Consider the following 24524-nt stretch of genomic DNA (forward strand, 5'->3'; position numbering starts at 1 on the left):
TAATTTTAAGGTGATTGTAAACAAGTATAGGGGAAGATGTCTGAGGTAAGTTTTTTTTACACAGGTATTAAAGTAATAACTCCTGGGAGAACATCGCACTCAACTCGAGTGATTGCACTCCTACTACCTTCTCCTCTCCCCAACTTCTTATACTGTTTCTTTTTCCTGTTCTTTTTCAGTCCTGATGAAGTGTCTCAGCCCAAAACGTTGACTGTTTATTCCTCTCCATAGATGCTGCCTGACTTGCTGAGTTCCTCCAGCATTTTGTGTGCGTTGCTCTGGATTTCCAGCGTCTGCAGAATCTCTTGTGACTATGGCCTTTTGTTCTTTTATTGTTAGTAAGATTTGAAGCACCGCCTACTGTGCTGGCTCTAAACCATCTGCTCCTACAAAGCAAGATTGCATTTCTTTCTGACCCTGTGACCCACTTCACTGATGATCAATTCAAAGCTTAAAAGGCTTAAAATCTAAATTAGATCACTTGTTGCTGAATATACTAATTTCACTCCAGGTTTTAGCTCAGTTGACTGATCTCCCCGAAGTAGATTTGTATTATGTGGTTATAAATATCAATAATAATTAGCAAACTTGAGTTTCCTACAAGTCTTCATAAAAAGACTCAGCAGTGTGGCGGTTAGCGCAATGCTATTACACCTCCCAGCGCCCGAGATGAGAATTCAATTCCGGCATCCTCTGTAAGAAAGTTTATACGTTCTTCGTGCATGCGCATGGGTTTCGTCTAGCTGCTCTGGTTTCCTCCCACAATCTAAAAACATACCGGTTAGTGGGTTAATTGGTCATTATAAATTGCCTTGTGATTAGCCTAGTGTTAAGTAGGTGGGTTGCTGAGTGGTGTGGCTCGGTGAGCTGGAAGGGCCTGTTCTGTGCTCTGTCTCTCATCGTCATTATCTGCCATGTTGTATGATGTAGCTGATCAGGCTCCCATGACCATGATTGTTCTTGGCAAATTTTTCTACAGAAGTGGTTTACCGTTGCCTTCTTTTGGGCAGTGTCTTTACAAGACGGGTGACCCCAGCCATTATCAACAATCTTCAGAGTTTGTCTGCCTGATGTCGGTGGTTGCATAACCAGGACTTGTGATACACATCAGCTGCTCATACAACCATCCACCACCTGCTCCATGGCTTCACGTGACCCTGATCAGGGGGCTAAGCAGGTGCTATACCTTGCCCAAGGATGATCTGCAGGCTAGCAGAGGGAAAGAGCACCTTACACTTCCTTTGCTAGAAAAGTATTTCCATCCAGCCACCCATGCAGTATTTCTAAATAAAAATAAATAGAATATTAGCAACTCATAAGATCATAAGACTTAGGAGCATAATTAGGCCATTCAGCCCATCGAGTCTGCTCCACCATTCCATCATGACTGACTTATTATCCCTCTCAACCCCCTTCTCTTGCCTCTCCTGTAAACTGTGATGCCCTGACTAATCAAGGACCTATCAACTTCAGCTTTAAGTATACTCAATGACTTAGCCTCCACAGCCATCAGTTCACTTTTTTTAAGGGACTATCTTATTCAATAATATTCAATTCTGGTACCACAGTGGGCATATAATCTAGGGACTAGATAGGTAATCTGAACTAGTTAATTAGTTTATTTAGATTATGAAGACATGTAGTCCTCTTTTATTGTCATTTAGTAATGCATGCATTAAGAAATCATACATTATTTCCTCCGGTGTGATATCACAAAAACACAGGACAAACCAAGACTCAAAAACTGACAAAACCACATAATTATAACATATAGTTACAACAGTGTAACAATACCATAACTTGATGAAGAAGTCCGTGAGCACAGTAAAGTTCAAAGTTTCTCAAATGTCCCACATCTCACGCAGACGGGAGAAGGAAGAAAAACTCTCCCTGCCATGCCGACCACAGTCCGACTCTGAGTCATCCAAAAACTTCGAGCCTCCGATCAGCTCTCCGAGATGGCGCTCCGAGTACTGAGCGCCATCTCTGTCCGAGCGATTCGACCTCTTTCTCGGTCGCCAAAAGCAGGCAAGGCCGGGGATTTTGAGGCCTACCCTCTGAAAGATTCCCGACCACACAGTAACGACAGCAGCGAACGGGTGTTTCAGAAATTTCTCCAGATGTTCCTCTGTGCTTTCATGTCCATCCTCCATCAAATCAGAAATTGTCCACGGCCCCTATTTCACGGACACGATATCATTTTTCACCGGAGAGCTGCGCACGCGCGGCGCGCTGCCACCTTCTCCTCCTGTCAAAACATCACATTTAGTCAGACCAGTGAGGCTCTCCGTTGGTTGGGGTCAACTATGGGTGTTGCATCCAAGCTGTGTATATGCAGTTGATATGCAAGTCAGCACTCAAGCCCAGGCAGTAATATATGGAGAGCAATCTTGCCCATACAGCAGACTCCCCATCTCCATGCAGCTGATGAATCCAAAGGAACAGCAGAGACCAATGGTATGATGTCACAGGAGTTGTCAGTCAGTGTTGACACAATGCAGGACTGCCTTATGGATTCCAGCTCCGGGGTTTTCCTCGGGGTTTACCCCAAAACCTTCCCCATGAGTGGGTATAGACAAAAGGTAGCGGAGTTTTTCTTCAGAGTATCAGAGTTATCAGAGTTTTTCTTCTCCTATTTGAGCTGATGAGCCCCATCTTCCCAGAGTGACTGGTTTGAAGGTGCCTTTTCCTGTCAGTAGAAATGGTTCAGACAGGTTTATTAGATTAGATTAGATTAGATTCAATTTTATTGTCATTGTGCCGAGTACAGATACAAAGCCAATGAAATGCATTTAGCACCTGACCAGAAATGCAAAGAATAGCATTATTTACAAAATAACTGCGAATAAAAAAAAGTGCTACAGCACATAAATATAAAAGTACTGAGACAGTACAATACGGATGCAATACTGCTTAGCGCTGTGATGAGGGGTTCAGCAGGGTCACAGCCTCAGGGAAGAAGCTCTTCCTGAGCCTGCTGGTGCGGGAGCAGAGGCTCCTGTAGCGCCTACTGGATGGGAGGAGAGTAAAAAGTCCATGGTTAGGGTGAGATGCATCCCTGATAATGCTTTTTGCCCTACTCAGACAGCGTTCATGGTAGATGTTCTCAATGGTGGGCCATTGGGTGCCAATAATCCGCTGGAGTGCTTTGCGGTCCAATACGGGACAATTGCCATACCACACTGAGATGCAGTTGGTGAGTATGCTCTCAATGGTACAGCGGTAAAAGTCCATCAGTATCCTGGGACAGAGGTGAGCTTTCTTCATGCTCCGCAGGACGTAAAGGCGCTGTTGCACCTTTTTGATCAGGGTGGAGGAGTTCAGGGACCAGGTAAGATCCTCGGAAATGTGGACACCAAGGAATTTGCTATGCTATACATGGTCAGGAGCTAGACTTGTTTGTCAGAGACTATTTGAGGTGTATGCCTTTGGGAACATTTCATATTTAGTGAGAGATTATCCCTATTAAGTCAGATCTCACCTGTCCAGTTCGGCTTTTCCCATTATAGGAAAGACTTTGGAAAGGGTGCCAAGGATGTTTCTCTGATTAGAAGATGTGAGCCATAAGGAAACATTGGACCAGCTTGAATTGTCCTTTCCCTTGTGTTTCACAGGCTGAAGAGAGATGATAGAGGTTTTTAAATTCTGAGACGCATAGATGGGCTAAATCAAAACTTTTCCCAAGGTTAGAGATGTCATACACCAGAATATATGCTTTAAAGATTAGAAGAGGGAGGGCTAAAGGCAAGACAACGGACAAGTTATTTATACAAAGAGTGGTTGCTGCTGGGAATCAGTTGCCAGGGCAATAGTGGAAGCGGGCAGTTTAGTGATGTTGAAGAGGCTTTTCGACGGGCACATGAATATGAAAAGATGTGGACTTGATGGACTGAATTACCTAATTATGTTTTTGTGTTGTATTTCTTATATGGATGATAAACAGGATAAGATTGTTGAGTATGAATTATTTTCAAAGTTTTAAATTCAAAGTAAATCTAATATCAGAGTACGTATGTTTCACCATGTCTACAATGAGATTCCTTTTCTTGCAGACATTCACAGTAGAACAAAGAAATCAGTGCAAATCCACATGAAGACTGACAAACAACCAATGTGCAAAGGGAGACAAAGTAAGTAAGTAAATAAATAAGTTTTGAGAACGTGAGATGAAGAGTCCTTGAAAGTGAGTCCATAGGTTGTGGAATCAGTTCAGTGTTGAGGGGAGTGAAGTTATCCACGTTGTTTCAGGAGTCTGATGGTTGAGGGGTAATAACTGTTCCAGATCATGGTGTATGGGAATTCAGCAGGACAGGCAGCATACAGTATATGGAAATGATTAGGCAGTTAACATTTCGGACTGAGACCCTTCTTCAGGACTGGAAAGGAAGAGGGAAGGTATGAGAATAAAAAGGTGGGGGAGGTAGAGGGGAGGGAGGGAAGCAGAACTAGCTGGAAGGCGATAGGTGAAGCCAAGTTGGTAGGAAAGATAAAGGGGTGGAGAAGAAGGAATCTGATAGGAGAGGAGAATGGACCATAGGAGAAAGGGAAGGGGAAAGGGACCCAGCGGGACGTGATAGGCAGGTGAGAAGGGTTAAGGAACCAGAGTGCAGAATAGATGAAGAGAGAAGGGGGAGGGGAAAAATATCAGAAGAAGAAATCAATGTTCATGCTATCAGGTTGGAGGCTACCTAGACGAAATATGAGGTGTTGCCCCTCCACCGACAGTGACCTCATCGTGGCAAAAGAGGAGGCTGTGGATCAACATGTCAGAACGGGAATGGGGATAGGAATTTATATGGTTGGCCATGGGGAAATCCCACTTTTGGCAGATGGAGCAGACAAGACTAGGCAGTCTAACTATCCTTGTAAGACAACACACGTTCCAGTCTGGATGGTCTATTTTGGTCACCCATTCCATTTGATAAAATTTAGAACACAGAACATCATAGCGCAGTACAGGCCCTTCAGTTCACTACACTGTGCTGATCTTTTAATCTACTCCAAAACATCCCCCCTATAATTTTCTCCCAACACCTCAAAATTATGCCTTCTAATATTGGCCACCCTGGAAAAAAGCCTCTGGCTATCCACTTGATCTATGCCTCTTATCATCTTTTTCATCTCTATCAAGTCACCTCTCATCCTCATTCACTCCAAAGAGAAACGTTCACTCAATTTATCCTCATAAGATATGCTCTTTCACGCAGGCCACATCCTGGTAAATCTTCTCAATAGGATTTTATTCCTTGGAGGGTAGAAGATTGAGATTTAATATTATGAGGTGTATAGATAGGGTAAACGCAAGCAGACTTTTCTACTGAGGTTGGGTGGGACTACAACCAGAGGTCATGGGTTAAGGGTGAAAGGTGAAAAGTTTACAGGGAACATGAGCTGAAACTTCTTCACTCAGTGAGTCCTGAGAGTGCGGAATGAGCTGCCAGCACAAGTGGTAGTGGTGCATGTGAGCTCGATTTCAACATTTAAAAGAAGTTTGGATAGGTACATGGATGGTAGGGGTATGGAGATCTACGGTCTCGATGCAGGTCAATGGGAGCAGCAGTTTAAATTGTTTGGCATGGACTAGATGGGCCAAGAGGCCTATTTCCATGCTGTACATTTCTATGACTCGGATTCTTTCGCTCCAAGGAGAAAAGCTAAATTTATCCTCGTAAGACATGCTTTTTAATCCAGGCAGCATCCTGCAAATATCCTTTGTACTCACCACATCCATATCCTTTATGGAATGAGACAACCAGAGTTGAACATAATACATGAAGTGTGGTTTAGCCAGGGTTTTATAGAGCTCCAATATTACCTCGTGGCTTTTGACTAACCCCGAACTAATGATGGGCAACATACCACACACCTTCTTATTAACTTGCACAGCAACTTTGAGGAACCCTAAGATATCTTTGTTCCTCCACACTGCTAAGAATCCCGCCATTAGCCCTGTATTCTTCCGTCAAATTTGAATTTCCGAAGTGAATCACTTCCACTTATGCCCAGCCCTCATTCTTTGCGATATCTACAGTGTCTCCATTACCTCTAAGCTTGCAAGAGCTCAGCTGCTGAACATAGACAAACTGAAACCAGCCTGTCTTCAATAGAAGTGCCATGCACAGAACGTTTACTTCACCTTAGATAGCTTTTTGTACAATGGGTCCCATGGGCTGCTTCTCTGTCATCTCACAGAACATCGTGTAGCTGTCTACTACACTTTACCTTCCAGATACCTCACTGTACAGATTATGTGCTCTGCATTAACATAATTGTTTTGACTGCCCCTCTTCTGTTCAGGCAGGTCTGACAATCCTCTGTTGGATTCTGAAGTGAAATTCAATGTGGTGGCTCTCTTAGGATTTCGGCAAGCTGGGTACTTATTCCCATGAAAAATCCCTGTTTTCATTTTGTTTTCTTTTCAGGAAAGGAAATAAAGAGCTCACAAAGTAGAAAATATGGTGCAAAGAAAAGAGCAAATGAATTCATTCTTCATTTAAGCGTGGGCAGGATGATGATTATTTTCACCAAAGGCTTTTTGTCTGTCTACATGAATGTTAAAAGATCTAGAGGAACACAGCAGGTCAGGCAGTATCTATGGAGGGGTATAAACAGTTTTTTGGACTGAAACCCTTCATCGAGTCCTGTTTAGTTCCCTGCATTAATACTGCTTGACCTGCTAAGCTGCTCCAACACTTTTTGTGTATGTTGCTCCGGATTTCCAGCATTTAGAATCTTGTAGTATAGAGTCTCATTGACCATTCAGAAATCTGATGGTGGAGGGGAAGAAACTGTTCCTAGAATATTAAGTATGTGAATTCTGGCTCCTGTACCTCCTCCTTGATGGTAGCAGTGAGAAGAGTGTATGTCCTAGTGCTGGCTGGAGAGGGCAGAAAGTTGTAAACTCTTCTTTCTCCATCATGGGCACTAGGCTCTCCAATATCCAGGACATCTTCAAAAAATTATGCCTCAAAAAGGTGGCATTCATCAGTACAGACCCAGGACATGCCCTCTTCTCATTGCTACCGTCAGGAAGGAGGTACAGGAGCATAAATGCACGCACTCAATGATTCAGGAACAGCTTTATCCTCTTTCCCATCAGATTGAAACCATGAACACTGCCTCACCATTGTTTTTTTTCTCTTTTTGCACTATTTATTTAATTTAACTATATATATATATTTCACGGCATATGCCAGTGATGTTAAACCTGATTTTGACTCTGATTACTCTGTCATTGCAATGTAAATACACGCTGGTATTTATGTGTTAATGCACATTTTAGTCCATATCTGGATTTCAGCCTCTAAATTTATTTCTTATATAATTTCCTATCCTTTATAATTTGTTGAAAGTTGTTTTTTTCTGTTGCATGCCAACCCCTGACCAACACACTGCACAAAATTCCTCTTGCATGTCATTATACACGGCAAATAAAGTTGATCCTTGATTCCATAGTGGTGTTTGGAAAGAGTAGAGGGAGGGAAGACATTAACAGATAGTTAAGAATCAAGGGAATACAGATTAAAAGTTTTGCTGAAAAATACAAGGAGACACAAGGAGCAACTTTGAAGAACTCTACAACACATGTTCTTGATACTTATTGTTTAGTTGTTTATCAATAATTTTTCTTTTTGTATTTGCTCAGTTAGTTGTCTTTTGTACATTGGTCCATCTCTATCATGCATTTTTTTGTTGATTTTATTGTGTTTCTTGGTATTTATTGTGAATGCCCACAAAGACTGTGAATCTCAGGGCAGTATATGGTAACTTATATGTACATACTGCCCATTATGCTGCCAATGTTTAGGGCAGCAATGAAGGTCCTCCATCTCTGTCTGTATAGAAGGATTCTTCATTGCTGATTCCATGACAACTGTTTTTTCACTAGCCAGAGTTGTTAGTCCTGAGCTGAACACCCAAACCTGGAGGGCCAGTGGACCACTCTTAGTCTGTCCTCTACCCTTTGACCTGTTTGGCATGGGTGACCCTATCAAAAGCCAAAGCACAAGGCCCTGACTCCAGCCACCATAGTTCTCCAAGTCATTGAGGCATGCAAGTCTCCAAGCCCTATGACATGGTTGTGAACGTCTTGGAGGGACATATATATAGTTTAATAATAAAATTACTTCAAACTTTGAACTTTGAATGTACAGTAATATTCAGAATTCTGTGCTAGTGGAAGTGATAGGACCTTCAACTGGATAGACTGAAATTAATCTGAGGAGATATGGGAATGAGTGGAAAATTGGACTTCATGATCTGAATATGCTTTTCCTCTATCCTAAGAGTTCTAAATTCATTAGTCACTGACGGTTCCTTTTCATCTTATTTATTCCATTGAAACCTGTTTATCATTCAAAACATATCTACTAAATTTTCCCTTCATTTTCCCTACTCCAACAGCTTCCTATCTCTACAATCTGAGAAGCCTATAAGATATTGAAGCAGAATTAGGCCATTCGGCCCATCAAGTCTGTTCCACCATTCTCTTATGGCTGATCTATTACCCATCTGAACCCTATTCTCTTGCCTTCTCTCTGAAACCTCTGATGCCATCACTAATCAAGAACCCATCAAGCTCTGCTTTAAATACACCCAACGACTTGGCCTCCACAGCGGACTGTGGCAATGAATTCCACACATTCACCACCCATTGGTGAAACAAATTCCTCCTCACCTCTGTTCTAAAGGGATGAGATGTTTCTCAGGGCTGTAATTGGTGACACACACACATACTTTGACAATAAATTTACTTTGTACTTTCAACTTTATTCTGAGGCTGTGCTATTTGGTCCTAGTCTCCCCCACCATAAAAAAAATCATCCTCTCCATGTTCACTCTGTCTCTATCAACACCTTTCCAAATTCAATTTGAAATCAAAGTGATCCACCCCCAGTTCTTCTAAACTCCAAGCAGAATAGGCCCAGAGCAATCAAACACACCTCATACAATAACACTTGAATTCCAAAGATCATTCTTGTGAACCTCCTCCGGACCTTCTACAATGCTAGCACATTCTTCCAGAGACAAGAGGCCCAAAACAGCTGACAATACCCCAAGTGTGGTCTCACCAATACCTTATAAAGACTCTGTTTATGCAGTGCTCAGGATACAAAAGGCATACTTCAAAAATTGTAAGTGATCAGATAATCAGCACTATTTCAACAGCACTGTTACTCCAATGGTGATTTGGCATCGGATCCTGCCTTCATACAATGCAGACAGAAATTTCTTTGTCCATTGTTCCTCAGCCATCTCTTAGAAACAGCTAGCTAATTACTCCTCTCTATAACTTCCTCAATTTGCATTGTTCTTCTTTATAATGAGCTGACCCTCTTCCAAACTTGCTTAAAAAAATTTGCTCAATTTAAATAAACACTGCAACATTTCACAATCTCTCACAGCTGGCTGCCACTTAGATTGTTTTAACAATGAATATCAATGTTAAAAATAAGGTTCGATTCGTAAAGTAATCCGATTCTTCAGCAATGTGACAGACCATATAATGAGCCCTGAAATAATAATGATTCCTTCCCTATAATTCCATTAAGTTTGATAACAAATTTTGAGATTGGACTCGACTGATTTAGCAGAACAAATTTGCTCTGCTAATTTCCGCCTGGTGATGGTTACCTTCACCCACCAAGGGAATAACAAGTCAGTTCAGAAAGATTACTCCATTTCTTTCTCAGCCTAGAGGCTGGTGAATTTGTCTCTTTATTGTCGCTTCCCCACTTCCATAAACAGTGACAAATTCATAAACCATAGGACAAAGAGCTTCAAATATAAACATACACACAGTGACTACTTTATTAGGTATCTCCTGTACATAATAAAGTATCCACTGAGTGTATGTTCATGGTCTTCTGCTGCGGTAGTCCATCCTCTTCAAGGTTCAATGTATTGTGTGCTCAGAAATGCTCCACTGCACACCAATGTTGGAGTTCATGGTTAATTGAGTTACTGTCACCTTGAACCAGTCTGGCCGTTCTCCTCTGACCTCTCTCATTAACGAGGTGTATTTGCCCACAGAACTGCTGCTCACTGGATGCTTGTTGTTTTTTGCACCATTATCTTTAACAGAATGTTGTCTGTGAAAATCTGAGGAGATCAGCAGTTTCTGAGATACCTAAACCACCCCGTCTGCTACCAACAATAATTCCACAGTCAAAGTCACTTAGATCACATTTCTTCCCCATTCTGATGTTTGGTCTGAACAGCGACCAAACCTTTTAACAACGTCTGTCCCTGAACTTGGTAAGTGTGTGTTTTCAAGGTTTTACATTTAGGGAGGGAGAACAGAGAATCAAAGTTCAAAGTAAACTTAGTATCAAAGGAAGAGGTACAGTCGATGTTTCAGGCCGAGACCCTTCGTCAGGACTGAAACGTCGACTGTACCTCTTCCTTGAGATGCTGCCTGGCCTGCTGCGTTCACTAGCAACTTTGATGTGTGTTGCTTGAATTTCCAGCATCTGCAGAATTCCTGTTGTTTTAGTATCAAAGTACATGATTGTCACTATGTACTACCCAGAGATTCATTTCCTTGTGGGCATTCTCAGTAACTACAAAGAAACACAATAGAATCAATGAAAAACTACGCACAAAGATGGAAAAACAACCAATGTGCAAAGGAAGACAAATTTTGCAAATGCAAAAAAGAAAGATAGCAGAAAATGAGTAAATGTATAAATATTAAGAACATGATTTGTAGGGCATTGAAAGTGAAATTCCATAGGTTGTGGAATCAGTTCAGTGTTGGGGTAAGTGAAGTTATCCATGCTGGTTCAGGGGTCTGATGACTGAGGGGTAATAACTGTTCCTGAACCTGGTGGTGTGGGACCTAAGTCTCCTGTACCTCCATCCCAATGGCAGCAGAGTGATAGAAGCATGGCCTCGGTGGTGGGGGTCCTTGATGATAGATGGCTGCTTCCCTGCAACAGCACTCCGTATAGGTGTGTTCAATGGTGGGGAGGGCTTTACCTGTGATGGACTGGGCCAACTCCACTACTTTTTGTGGTTTTTTCATTCTTGAGCATTGGTGTTTCCATATCAGACCATGATGTCAGTATACTCTCCACTGTGCATCAATAGAGGTGGGAGGGAATATGTTGGCAGCTTTCCCAAGGCAGCAGGAGGCATAGGCAGTGAAGGGAGGACTAGTTTGTATGACGGACACTGCTGCATTCGTAACTCTCTGCAATTTCTTGGGAAGGGCGGCTGCCCTACCATGCCTTGATAGATCAAAATAGGATGCTTTCTGAGGTCCATCTGTAAGTATTGGTGAAAGTTATTGGGTAGCTTTGAACGGGAAAAAAAACTACAAAAATTAGTGGATGCAGCCCAGTTCAACACAGATAAAGCCCTCCCCACCGTGGTGCGCTATTGCAGGAAAGCAGAATCCTTTATTAAAAGACACCCAGCACTAAGGTCATGCTCTTTTCTCTCTGCTGCCATTAAGAAGGAGGTTAAGGAGCCTCAGGATCTACACCAAAAGGTTTAAGAACGGTTATTATCCCTCAACCATCAGGCTCTTGAACCAGCGGGGATAACTTCACCCATTTTCACTCACCCCAACATTGAAATGTTCCCACAATCTATGGACTCATTTTCAAGAACTCTTCATCTCATAGAACCATAGAACACTACAGCACAGAGAACTCCAAAGTTGGACAGGAAAGGGTTGATAGGACCTTTTGGATTAGGAGAGAAAAATGAAAATGGAGAAAGGTTTACTGATTGGTGTGTCAGAAACAACCAAGTGATCACCAATACTTGGTATAACAACCATCCACGTAGATTGTGTACTTTGATTAGCCCTGGAGATAGAACAAGCAATCAAATAGATTTCATTACCATCAATGAACATTTTAGAAATAATACCACAAATTCTAAAGCCTACCCAGGAGCAGGCGGTGGTTCAAATCACCATCCAGTAATAGCTACTATCAAAACAAAATCCAAGAAACTGAAACATGGAAAAAAGGGAAAGAAGTATATGTTGGGAGAACTTAAAAAAGATAGCATACTTACGCAACAATTCAAAACAGCTGTAGAAGAACACCTCAATGAAAACAAAACAACACCTATTTGGAACAGATTTAAATATGCTATACAGTAATCAGCAGAGGAGATAATCCCAGTACAAGAAATCCAATACACCTACAAGGGGTGGATAACCAAAAAAATTCTAGATCTGATGGAACAAAGAAGGTTAGTGAAGAATAATGAAGTGCGATACAGAGAGCTAGACAGACGGACCAGACAATTGTGCAATATTGCAAAGGAAGAATGGCTGAATCAAAAATGCAATGAAATAGAAGGCCATATTAGCCATAATGAAAGGCCATAATGAAATAGAAGGCCATAATGAAATAAGGCCATAATGAAATAGAAGGCCATAATGAAATAGAAGGCCATATTAACAACAGCAAAGAAATGCACAAGAAAATTAAGGAAATTACTGGAATTAAGAAAACCTCCTCTACAGGTTGCATAAGATCAGCAGACGGATCCATACTAACAGATCCAGATAAAGTATGTGAGAGGTGGATTCAGTATATAGAGCAACTGTTGAGGATAATAGAGGGGAACCCCCAGACATTAAACACCCTAATTCTGGCCCACCTATTATCAAAGAAGAAATAACTAAAGCAATGAAAAGCATGAAACATGGTAAAGCCACTGGACCTGATGAAATTTCAGTGGAAATGATACAAGCCCTAGAAGATCTGGGCATAGATATTCTTTTTGAACTGTTTAAAGGCATATATGAGTCTGGTGTATTGCCTGACAATCTCTTGAAATCAGTATTTATAACTCTGCCAAAAAATCCTGGAACTCTTGATTGTGAAAATTATAGAACAATCAGTCTTATGAGTCACATAATAAAGATTTTGTTGAGAGTTGTTCTGAGTCAAATTAAAAACAAGTTAAGACCAGAAAATTCTCAACTGCAATAAGTGTTTATTGAGGATAGAGGAAATAGGAACGCAATTTTCATACTACGAATGCTTTCAGAAAGGGCAATTGAATATCAAAATGATGTCTTTTTATGTTTTATTGATTTCACTAAAGCATTCGACAAAGTGCAACATGAAAAATTATTTCAAATTCTCGCTAAATTAAACATTGACGGAACAGACCAACAACTGCTTCAAAATTTATATTGGAATCAAATGGCAGCGGTAAAAATTGATGATAATATAAGCAGTTGGACTAAAATTCAAAGAGGAGTTAGACAGGGATGCGTTGCCTCACCGGAATTATTTAATATCTATAGTGAAATGATTCTCAGAGAAATAGAAGACCTAGATGGGATAAAAATTGGAGGTGTTAACATCAACAATATATGATATGCAGACGATACCACCCTAATAACAAGTGCTGCAGAAGACCTACAAATCCTCCTAGACAAAGTAGTGCAAACAAGTGCAGATTTTGGTTTAACCATCAACTGTAAAAAAATCCAAATGTGTGGTAATATCAAAACAGTAGGATATTCCCAACTGCCAATTGTATATTGGTAACCAAGAGATTGAACAAAAGACCAGCTTTAATTACCTTGGTAGTTTTATATCACAAGATGCTAGAAGTAAAGTAGAAATAAAAAGAAGAGTTGCCATTGCCAAAACCAACTTCCAATAAATGAAATCCATTTTTACCAACAGACACATATCTATAACAACAAGGCTTGGGCTACTAAAATGTTACATATGGTCAATCTCGCTGTATGCTTCCGAAACATGGACTATAACACCAAAACTCCAAGGAAACTTAGAAGCAACAGAAATGTGGTTTCTCAGAAGAATGCTGAAAATGTCATATAGAGGTAGGGTAACTAATGAGACAGTACTCCAACGTGCCCATACAAAAAGATCTTTAATGATTACATTAAATGAGAGGAAACCTAAATTCCTGGGCCATGTCATCAGAAAGGGAGAAATAGAATGCCTCACATTACAAGGCCGTATGTCTGGGAAATGCAGAAGAGGAAGGCAAAGAAGAAAATATATGGACACTGTGAAAGAACTAACAGATCTAAGTGTGCGAGATATCATTGACGCTGCGAGGGATCATTCAATGTGGAGAGCCATGATCGCCCAAGTTTGTAACACGCAAGGCACATGAAGAAGAAGAAGTTTTGTAAATGCACCTTATGCTAAATATTAATCTTCTTGAGTCTATTTAATTACTTGTGAATTTATTTGTGGTAATATTACTTTATGCATTGTGTTTGATTTATTTGTACTTTGTTGTGCACATTGGTATGCAAAAACATTGTTTCCAGTATACATGTATACTGCTGAATGACATTAAACCTGAATCTGAATAAAATCAGCCATGATCAAATGACAGAGCAGACTCATAGAATATAGAACATAGAAATCCACAGGACCTTCGACCCACAATGTTGTGCCAACTATGTAACCTACTATAGAAACTGCCTAGAATTTCCTCATAGCCCTCTATTTTCCAAGGCTACATGTATGGAACTAAGAGTCTCTTAAAAGACCCTGTTGTATTGGTCTTCATCACCTTTGCTGGCCGTGCATTCCACACACCTACCACTCTCTGTGCAAAAAACTTATCTCTGACATCCCCTCGATACCTACTTCTAAGCACCTTCAAACAGTGCCCTCTCGTGATAGCCACATCAGCCCTGGGAAAAAGCCTCTGGCTATCCACACGATCAATGCCTCTCAACATCTTATACACCTCTATCAGGTCATCTCTCATCCTCCGTTGACCCAAGGCGAAAAGGCCATGTTCACTCAACCTATTCTCATAACGCACACTCTCCAATTCAGGCAACAACCTTGTAAATCTCCTCTGCAACCTTTCCATAGTATCTACATCCTTCCTGTAGTTAGTTGACCAGAACTGAACACAGTACTCCAGATGGGATCTTATATAGCTGAAATGTTACCTCATGGCTCTTGAACTCAATCCCATGGGTGATGAATGCCAACATTCTTAATAACACTGTCAACCTGTGCAGCAGCTTTGACTGTCCTATTGACACAGACCCCAAGATCTCTTTGATTCTCCACACTGCCAAGTGTCTTATCTTTAATACTATATTACTATATTCTGCCTTCAAAACTTGATAGGCTGAATGCCTAGTTGTGCTCTAGTGTCTTATGTTCTGATAACTCAATGACTCATACCAGCTGAGCCATGACTAATCTCAAACAGATGCCCAGGATATAACAATTTCCAAATTTGAGGGGTGATTACATTGAATCAGCCAATGCAAAGCATATTCAGATCAACATGACCAGATATCTGTCAGGAACTGCACAAGCATATAAATCTTTTCTGCCAATTAATTGATAAGGAGACCAGGCAGCAAAGGCACAGACTCACAAATATTTATTAGTCTTTGAACTGTGGTTGGCAGCACTTAAAGTTTAGGTGTACAGGTAATGAGGAGAACAGATAAAACTGATAAAATGTGTTACAGATATCAGAATCAGAATCTGGTTTACTATTACTGATATATTGTGTGTTGAAAGGCTTCAATAGAGTGGAGGTGGAGAGGATGTTTCCTCTGGTGGGTGAGTCCAACACCAGAGGACACAGCCACAGAAAAGAGGGGTGTCCTTTTAGAACGGAGATGAGGAATTATTTTAGCAGGAGAGTGGTGAATCTGTGGAATTCTTTGCCACAGGCAGCTGTGGAGGCAAGTCCTTATATGTATTTAAGGCAGAGGTTGGTAGGTTCTTAATTATTTAGGACATAAGAAGATAAGATTAGAAGGCAAGAAATTCAGGCTGAGAGGGAAAAAAAAGATCAGCCATGATGAAATGGTGGAGCATACTCCATGGGCCAATGGCTTAATTATGTCCCTATATCTTATGGTCATATGGTCTTATGTTTCATGAAATACAGTGCAATGCATAAAATATACTATAAATTACAAATACAGAATATATATTTTAAAGTGAATAAATTGTGCAAAAAGAGTAAAACATGAAGTAGCTTTCACGAGCTCGTTAACTGTTCAGGAATCTGATGGCAGGGGGAAGAGGCTGTTCCTAAGATGTTATGTGTGCACCTTGGGGCTCCTGTATCTTCTCCTTGATGGACTTGAGGGCATGCCTTGGGTGAAGGGAGCCCTTATTGATGGATGCTGCCTTTCTGACGTATTGCCTTTCGAAGATGTCCTCGATGCCATGGAGTTTAGTGCCCATGATGGAGATGCTGAGTTTGCAATCCCCTGCAGATTTCTCCAGTCGTATGCAGTGATCCTTCCATACCCATCAGTGATGCAAATACAAATGTTTGTAATTAGAATGATTTCCACAGTATATCCATAGGAATTTGCCACAGTCTTTGGTGACATACTAAATCTCCTCAAACTCCTAATGAAGTATAGCCACTGGCGTGCATTCTTCGCAACTACATCAATATGTTGGGCCGAAGATAGACCCTCTGAGATGTTGATACCCAGGGACATGAAGCTGCTCATCCTTTCTACTGTTGACCCCTCAATGAGGACTAGTATGTGTTCTCCTATCATCCCCTTCCTGAAGTGCAAAATCAGTTCTTAGGTCTTATTGATGTTGAGAGCAAGGTTGTTGTGACACCACTCAGATGGCTGATCTACCTCACTCTTGTACATTTCCTCATCACAATCTGAGATTCTACCATCAAATGTTGTATCCTAGGCAGATTTAGAAATGGTGTTTGAGCTGTGCCTATACACAGTCTTGAATTATCAGAGAGTTGAACAGTGGACGAAGTGTCCTGTGATGATTGTCAGTGAGGAGAAGATGCTAGTTCTGATATCATGGATTAAACTACTTGGTCTGAATTTGGATTATATTTTGCCTACAAACTGAATGAACCAGGAGAATACCAACTATATTATGCCTTTTTATTGTATATAAATTTGTTGAATTCATTTCTGAGTACTTCTGTAATAACTTTTAATTATGTTAAGTAATATTATATATTAGTCACATCAAGTGTCAAATACATGGCACAATGCAGTGTTAATTAGTGGATTATATGAAATTTCTGAACAAAGTGTGCAGGAATATTAAAAATTATAATTGTACTCTTGGTGATTGTATTTAGCACACAAAGCAGAAAGTCCAGATTATTCAGAATAATCTCATTATTTCAATTATTATAATATTTTTATTGTAATTAACTTAAAGTGTGATGGTGTGGTTAAAATGTCTCCTTGCAATGTAAGTGTAACATTTCATTTTATTAAGTATGTCATAATATTGTATTTATTATTCAATTATGGAATATCTATCCCACTGCAAAACAAAGAAATATAGAATTTATTTTCAAAGTCAAAGTAAATTTATTATCAAAGTACGTATATCCTTGGGATTCATTTTCCTGTGAGCATTTAGAGGTAAATAAAGAAATGCAATAGAATTCAAAAGCTCTGCATAAACTTTGATAAACAATCAATGTGGAAAGGGATTACAAATAAATAATACCAAGAACATGGATTATGGAGTCCCTAAGACCAGAAAGCTAAAAGACAGAACAGAATTAGACTATTCAGCCCATCAACCCACCGATTTAACACTAGCCTAATCACAGACCAATTAACCTACTAACCAGTATGTCTTTGGACTGTGGACGATATATACCAAATGACTTGCCACCATCAGCCATCTATGGCAATGTCTTCCACAGATTCACCAGCATCTGGCTAAAGAAATTCCTCATCTTGAAAGTGAGTCCATCCCTAACTACCCTTGGGAAGTTGGTAATGAGCTGTCATCTTGTCCATCTAGTGAAGGTACTCCCAAAGACAGATCCACGATTCAGATCCAGTGACAATGATAGACCAACAATATATTTCCAAGTTAAGATGGTGTGTGACTTTGGGAGGAACATAAAGGTGTTGCATCACCATGTACCTGAAGTTCAAGTTGAAGGTTATTGCCATTTTTTCCTCAATGGGCAGCAATCAGCACAAGAGGTCCTTCGTTGGAGATCCAGCAAGAGGTTTAAAAAGAGCTCGAGTAATTTTCAGTTTTATTTTCTCTGCAGGCAGCAAAGCAATCAGTGCAGGATCAACAAAAAGAAAAGAGGTGTTAGTGGAGTAAAAGAGAGGACCTATAATACAGCAAAATTACTGGGAAGGTAGAAGGTTAGGAAGCTTTTAAAAACCATCAAAACACAACTAAAAAAAAAATTAAAAGAGAAAAGATGAAATAAGAAGATAAGCTAGTCAATAATAAAAACGATTTTTCAGATATACGGGCGGGGGGGTGATTGATAAGTTCGTGGCCTAAGGTAGAAGGAGTCAATTTTAGAAAACCTAGCATATTTATTTTTCCTACATCTGCACACTTAGTCCAGCGGTCGTGGAGCATACGGATCCCTTCTTTGTAGAGGTCGGTGTCTTGGACCTCCGGAGGTGGTCTGCAGGAGGGGTGATTGATAAGTTCGTGGCTTGAGGTAGAAGGAGATGAGTTATTAACTTCAAACTTTCTGCATAATCACTCAAAGAGTTGAACTGCACGTGCATGTAACGAGAGCTATACAACTCATCTCCTTCTACCTTAGTCCACGAACTTATCAATCACCCCTGATGTGGACCACCTGGAGGCCCAGGACGCTCTCGTTACATGCTCGTGCAGTTCAACTCTTTGAGTGATAAAGCAGAAAGTTTGAAGTTAATAACTGATCTCCTTCTACCTTAGGCCACGAACTTATCAATCACCCCTGCTGTGGACCACTTCTACAAAGAAGGGATCCATATGCTCCACGACCGCTGGACTAAGCGTGCACATGTAGGAGGGGACTATGTCGAAAAATAAACGTGCTAGGTTTCCTAAAATTGACTCTTTCTACTTTAGGCCACTTATCAATCACCCCTCGTAGACTTACAAGTATACAAAGAAGGGATCCCTATGCTCCACGACCGCTGGACTATGTGTGTACATGTAGGAGGGGACTATGCTGAAAAATAAATGTGCCAGGTTTTCTACAATTGACTCCTTCTACCCTTAGGCCAACGAACTTTTCAATCACCCCTCATATAAAGATTAAAAGAGAGATGGGACTGAATATCGGACCACCAGAAAAATGATGCTAGAGAGGCGGTAATGAGGGGAAAAGAAAGGATGAGGGAACTTTATTAGTATCTTGTCTCAATCTTTACTGTGGAAAACATCAGTAGAATGCCAGAAATGCGAGTGTCCGGTGGCAGAAATGAGTGCTGTTTCAAAGGTTTCAAAAGTTTCCATCTCCCACAGCACACCGATCTCCTGCTTGGACACTGACCTCCAGTCCCCACCGTCTTCAGAGCCTCTGAAGGGGAATGAAGCTTTTAGACTGCGCCTTTGGTGTGCCGAATAATGGAATAATGGCCAGTCATGAAACCCAGAGAGTGGGTCCCATTCCCACAAAGAACTGTAGTCAACATGTAACTCCAGGTCAGGGTCTTCAAAAGAACACTGAAAGGGGAAAATAGAGAAATCAAAGATGGAAATGGAGCTGTTTCCGAAGGTGCAAGCAAAGGAGTGGCCCTTAGGCGCCACTATCTCCTCCTCCTATTACAAAGCAGAAGGTGGTTGGGAAGCTGAAAAGGCTAAAGGTAGACAAACACCCAGGGTTCTGAAAGAGGTAGCAGAAGCGATTGTGGAGGCATTAGTAACGATCTTGCAAGAATCACTAGATTCTGAAATGATTCTGGATGAGTGACTGGAAAATTGCAAATGGCACTCCACACTTTAAGAAGGGAGGGAGGCAGAAGAAAGAATATGACAGATCAGATAGCCTGACTTCAGAGGCTGGAAAAATTTTGGAGTCTATTAATAAGGATGAAATTTCGGGGTACTTGGAGGCACATGATAAAACAGGACAAAGTCAGCATGGTTTCCTTAGGGGAGAATCTTGCCTCACAAATCTGTTCGCATTCTTTGAGGAAATAACAGGCAGGATAGACCAAGGAGAGTCAGTGGGTGTTACTTATTTGGATTTTCAGAGGGTCTTTGATGAAATCCCGCAAATCAGGCTGCTTAACAAAATAAGAGTCCATGGTGTTATGGGAAAAGTATTAGAACGGATAGAAGATTGGCTGATTGGCAGGAAGCAAAGAGCGGGAATGATGGGAGCCTTTTCTAGTTCACTAGTGGTGTGCCACAGTGTTGGGACAGCTTCTTTTCACATTGTATGTCAGTGATTTGAATAATGGAATTGATGGCTTTGTGGCCAAGTTTGCAGATGATGCAAAGACAGGTGGAAAGGCAGGTAGCGTTGAGTAAGCAGGGTGTTTGCAGAAAGACTTAGAGAGGTGGGGGAATGGGGAATGAAGTAGCAGATGGAATATAATGTAGGGAAGTGTATGGATATGCCTTTGGCAGAAGGGATGAAGGTGTGGACTATTTTGTAGAAGGGGAGAAAATTCAAAAATCAGATGTACAGAAGGACTTGGGAGTCTTCGTGCAAGATTCCATAAAGGTTAACTTGCAGGTTGAGTCGGTGGTAAGGAAGGCAAATGCAATGTTAACATTAATTTTGAGAGGATTAGAATACAAAAGCAAGAATATAATGGCGAAGCTTTAAAAGGCATCGATCAGACTGCACTTGGAGTATTGTAAGTAGTTTCGGGCCCCTTATCTACGAAAACACGTGCTGGCATTGGAGAGGCGCTAGAGGAGATTCCCGAGAATGGAGATTCCCAGGAATGGGAACAGTTGATAGCTCTGGGCCTACACTCACTGGAGTTGAAGAATGAAAGGGGATCTCATTGGAACCTATCGAATATTGAAAGGTCTAGATAGAGTGGAAGGAGAAAGGATGTTTCCTTCAGTGGGGGAGACTAAGACCAGAGGGCACAGCCTCAGAATTGAGGGATGCTCCTTTAGAACAGAGATGAAGAAACATTTCTTTAACCAGAGGGTGGTGAATCTGTGGAATTCATTGCCGCAGATGGCTGTGCAGGCCAAATCATTGGGCATATTTAAAGCACAGTTTGTTAGGTTGTTGATTACTCAGAGGTTATGGGGAGAAGGCAGGAGAATGCGGTTGAGAGGGATAATAAATTAGCCATGATGGAATGTCAGAGCACACTCATGGGCCAAATGGCGAAATTCTGTTCCGAGGTCTTACGGTCTTCATGAACCTTATCCTTGTGCGGTTTCATCTTCTTGATTTTCTAATTAATTTTCAATATGCAATTTTTTCTTTTCTTTTTCAATCTTTTTATTAATTTCAAAGTATAGAAACAAAACATAGCAATAATACAAATAGTAGGGGAAATATTGTTACACTTAGGAAAAGTAATTGTAAAATCAAATAGTGTAAGTTATCAAAGCTCCCAATCATGTAGAACTGACAACGAATAATAAAAATTAAAAAAAACCTGAAAAAAAATCATGAAAAAGAAAACCAAAAAAAAACCCCATCCCCAAAGAAAAACAGAATTAATCAACTAAACTAAAAGACTTGGGCAAAACTAACAACTTAAAAATGGAAAAGAAGAAAACCTCAGCGTCGACAACTCCATTCCCCTCCAACAACAGTACAGAGAGATAAAACAAGTTTGGAAATGATCAAATTACATCAAATGAAAATGCTGAATGAATGGCCTCCAAGTTTTTTCAAACTTAATGGAGGGGTCATAAACTAATTACTGCTATCTTTGAACTACCGATGATAGACTTAAATAATTTAACCTCTTCATCACGAAGGATAATTGCATTTCTTACTTTAATGGCTAGAAGGTCCATTTTGTTGAATTGGAAAGAGATTAACCCTCCTAAGGTATTTCATTGGTTTTCACAAACTATGTTGTGTTTGAATTTGGAGAAAATATGCAATTTCTTTACTGTATTTAATTTTTATTTGGATCAAAGGCATAATCATTAATCATTCTTGCAGCCCAAGACACTTCAGGGAGTTCCTGCTCACCCACTTTCTATCTTGTCTTCCATTGTGCTGGAGTGGAGGACCCAAAGTGAACCTTATCCACTGCAATACAGGGACTGTTTGTCACCATTCAGCTTATAACATTGACAATAATTGCTGAAAATGAATTAGAATTGCCAGTCAAAAATAGTATGATTAATAATGAGGCAGCCTCATACCTCCAATAACGGAGACAAGACATGAGTACTGAGTTATTTCTCAATTCGAAAGACAGGTAACTGAAGGCAGTCAGAGTGGATTTATAAAAGGCTGGATGTGTCGGGCAAATTTAATAGAGGAAATAATGGTGGAATGAATTGATTGATTTCATGTGATGTTTGATGAGCTGTTGCATAAAGAGCTTACTGATAAAATTAGGTGTGTTCCATTCACTGACAGCATAGATAGGAAGTTAGTTAAATAAAAATCTCAAGCTTAAATTGGAAAAGAACAAAAAGTGATGGTCCCAAGGGTTCGGAGTTGGGCCGGTTAGTCTAATCTTTATTGACTAGGGTGAAGAATTGACATCAAGATAATAATAAAGCAGAAGTGAACAAACCTTGGTGTCCACAGTAGATAGAACATTAGAACATTACAAAGTTCTTGACAAGAACAGGCCATTCAGCCCAACAAAGCTTGACAATGTGTTGGAATAACTATCGAGGTTAGATCGAGTCACAACGAAACTGGTGTTGAAACCATGGGAAACTAAGTTGTGAAGAGTCTACCTGTCCCATCATTAAGGACCCCGATCACCCAGGTCATATCTTGTTCTCATTGCTGGTAGGAGGTACAGAAGCCTGAATCAGATTCAGAATCAGAATTAGAATTAAGTTTAATATCACCAGTATAGGTAGAGAAATTTGTTAACTTTGTGGCAGCAGTACAATGCATTACATGATAATATAGAAAAAAATTGAATTATAGTAAGTATATATATATATATACTATACACACACAATTATTAAGTAGTTAAATTAAAGTAAGCAGTGCAAAAACAGAAATTTTTTAAAAAGTAGTGAGGTAGTGTTCATGGGTTCAATATCCATTAAGAAATCAGATAGCAGAAGGAAAGAAGTTGTTACTGAACTGCTGAGTGTGTGCCTTTAGGCTTCTGTACCTCCTTCCTGATGGTAACAATAAGAAGATGGTATGTCCTGGGTGCTGGGGGTCCTTAATACTGGATAGCGCCTTCTGAGGCCTTGAAGATGTCTTGGATACTATGGAGGCTAGTACCAATGATAGAGCTGACTTATTTTACAACTTTCTGCAGCTCACTTTGATCCTGTTCTGCAGACCACCCCCCCCCACCCCAACCAGACACATATTCAATGTTTTAGGAACAGATTCTGCCATCAGATTTCTGAATGGACCCATGGATACCATCTTACTATTTTATTCTCTTTTCCACTACTTACTGAATTTATTATTTTTTTATTATTTATTTTATAATTATTATTATGCATTGCAATGTATTGCTGAAGCAAAACAACAAATTTCATGACTTTTGCCATTGATATTAAATCTGATTCTGATTCTTACACTAAGTCTGACTGACTTCAACGTGGAACTCTAATCTTTCCAGACCCTGATATTCATTATTAATTGATCTTACAAAATTCAATTACTCTATATATCTGCACATTATATACCATTTACCATCTTATTGGGCACTTTTTAAACGTGCATCCTCCTCAAAGTACCTGTTCATTTCCTTCCAATTGGATGAATTTTGCAGCCAAGGCTGTTGGTATGTGAAAGTCAAAACACTACAGTTTATGGAAATCTGAAGTTAAAATAGAGAACTGCTAGAAATAATAAAAAGGTCAGCCAGCATCTGTGGAGAGAGAAACTTGTCCATGGTAACAACAATCTGGAGGGGAGGTGAGTCCAGATATTTCAGTTGCTCTGTCTATCTCTGTCTGGTCTGCATAAAACAAAAGAACGGTAGTTTTCACTTTTTAATCACCTCAGAATGTCTTAAAGTACGTAACAGTTGCAAAGTACTGCATATAAATAGTATAGCTAATTTGAGACCAGTGTCATTATCAGTTTGTTGATCTTGATATATCAGACATTTGGCCCATCAACTCTGTGCCGGCTCTCACAAGATTCCCTTCATTCTATTCTCACTTGTTACCTACAACCTATGACACCCATGCCCAACAAATCTCCCCTTCACACGCCTTTACATGTATGTTCCCCCACTACTCACCGACGAGGAGGAACATACAATCCAGGGGATTTTACAGAGAAATCGCTGGTGGTGAAATAATTTTCAAAGTTCAAAGTAAATTTATTACCAGTACTGTATATGTCACCAAACATGACCATGAGATTCATTTTCTTGCAGACATTCACAGTAGAACAAAGAAATACAATAGAATCAATGAAAAACTACAAAGATGACAACCAATGTGCAAAAGAAGACAAACTGTGCAAATACAGAGAAAATTATAATAAATAAATACTCAATAAGACATGACTTGTACAGTCAATGAAAGTACGTCTGTAAGTAGTGGGAACAATGTTTGTGCATGGTTTCCTGGCTGCTTCTAACAGAAAACCATGTGCTTTACACTTTCCCCAAGCAGTAAGGCTGATCACGTGTTGGCGTGTGGCCAAGTGGTTAA

This window comes from Mobula hypostoma, chromosome 12, assembly GCF_963921235.1.
Source record: "Mobula hypostoma chromosome 12, sMobHyp1.1, whole genome shotgun sequence".
NCBI classification, from domain to species: Eukaryota; Metazoa; Chordata; class Chondrichthyes; order Myliobatiformes; family Myliobatidae; genus Mobula; species Mobula hypostoma.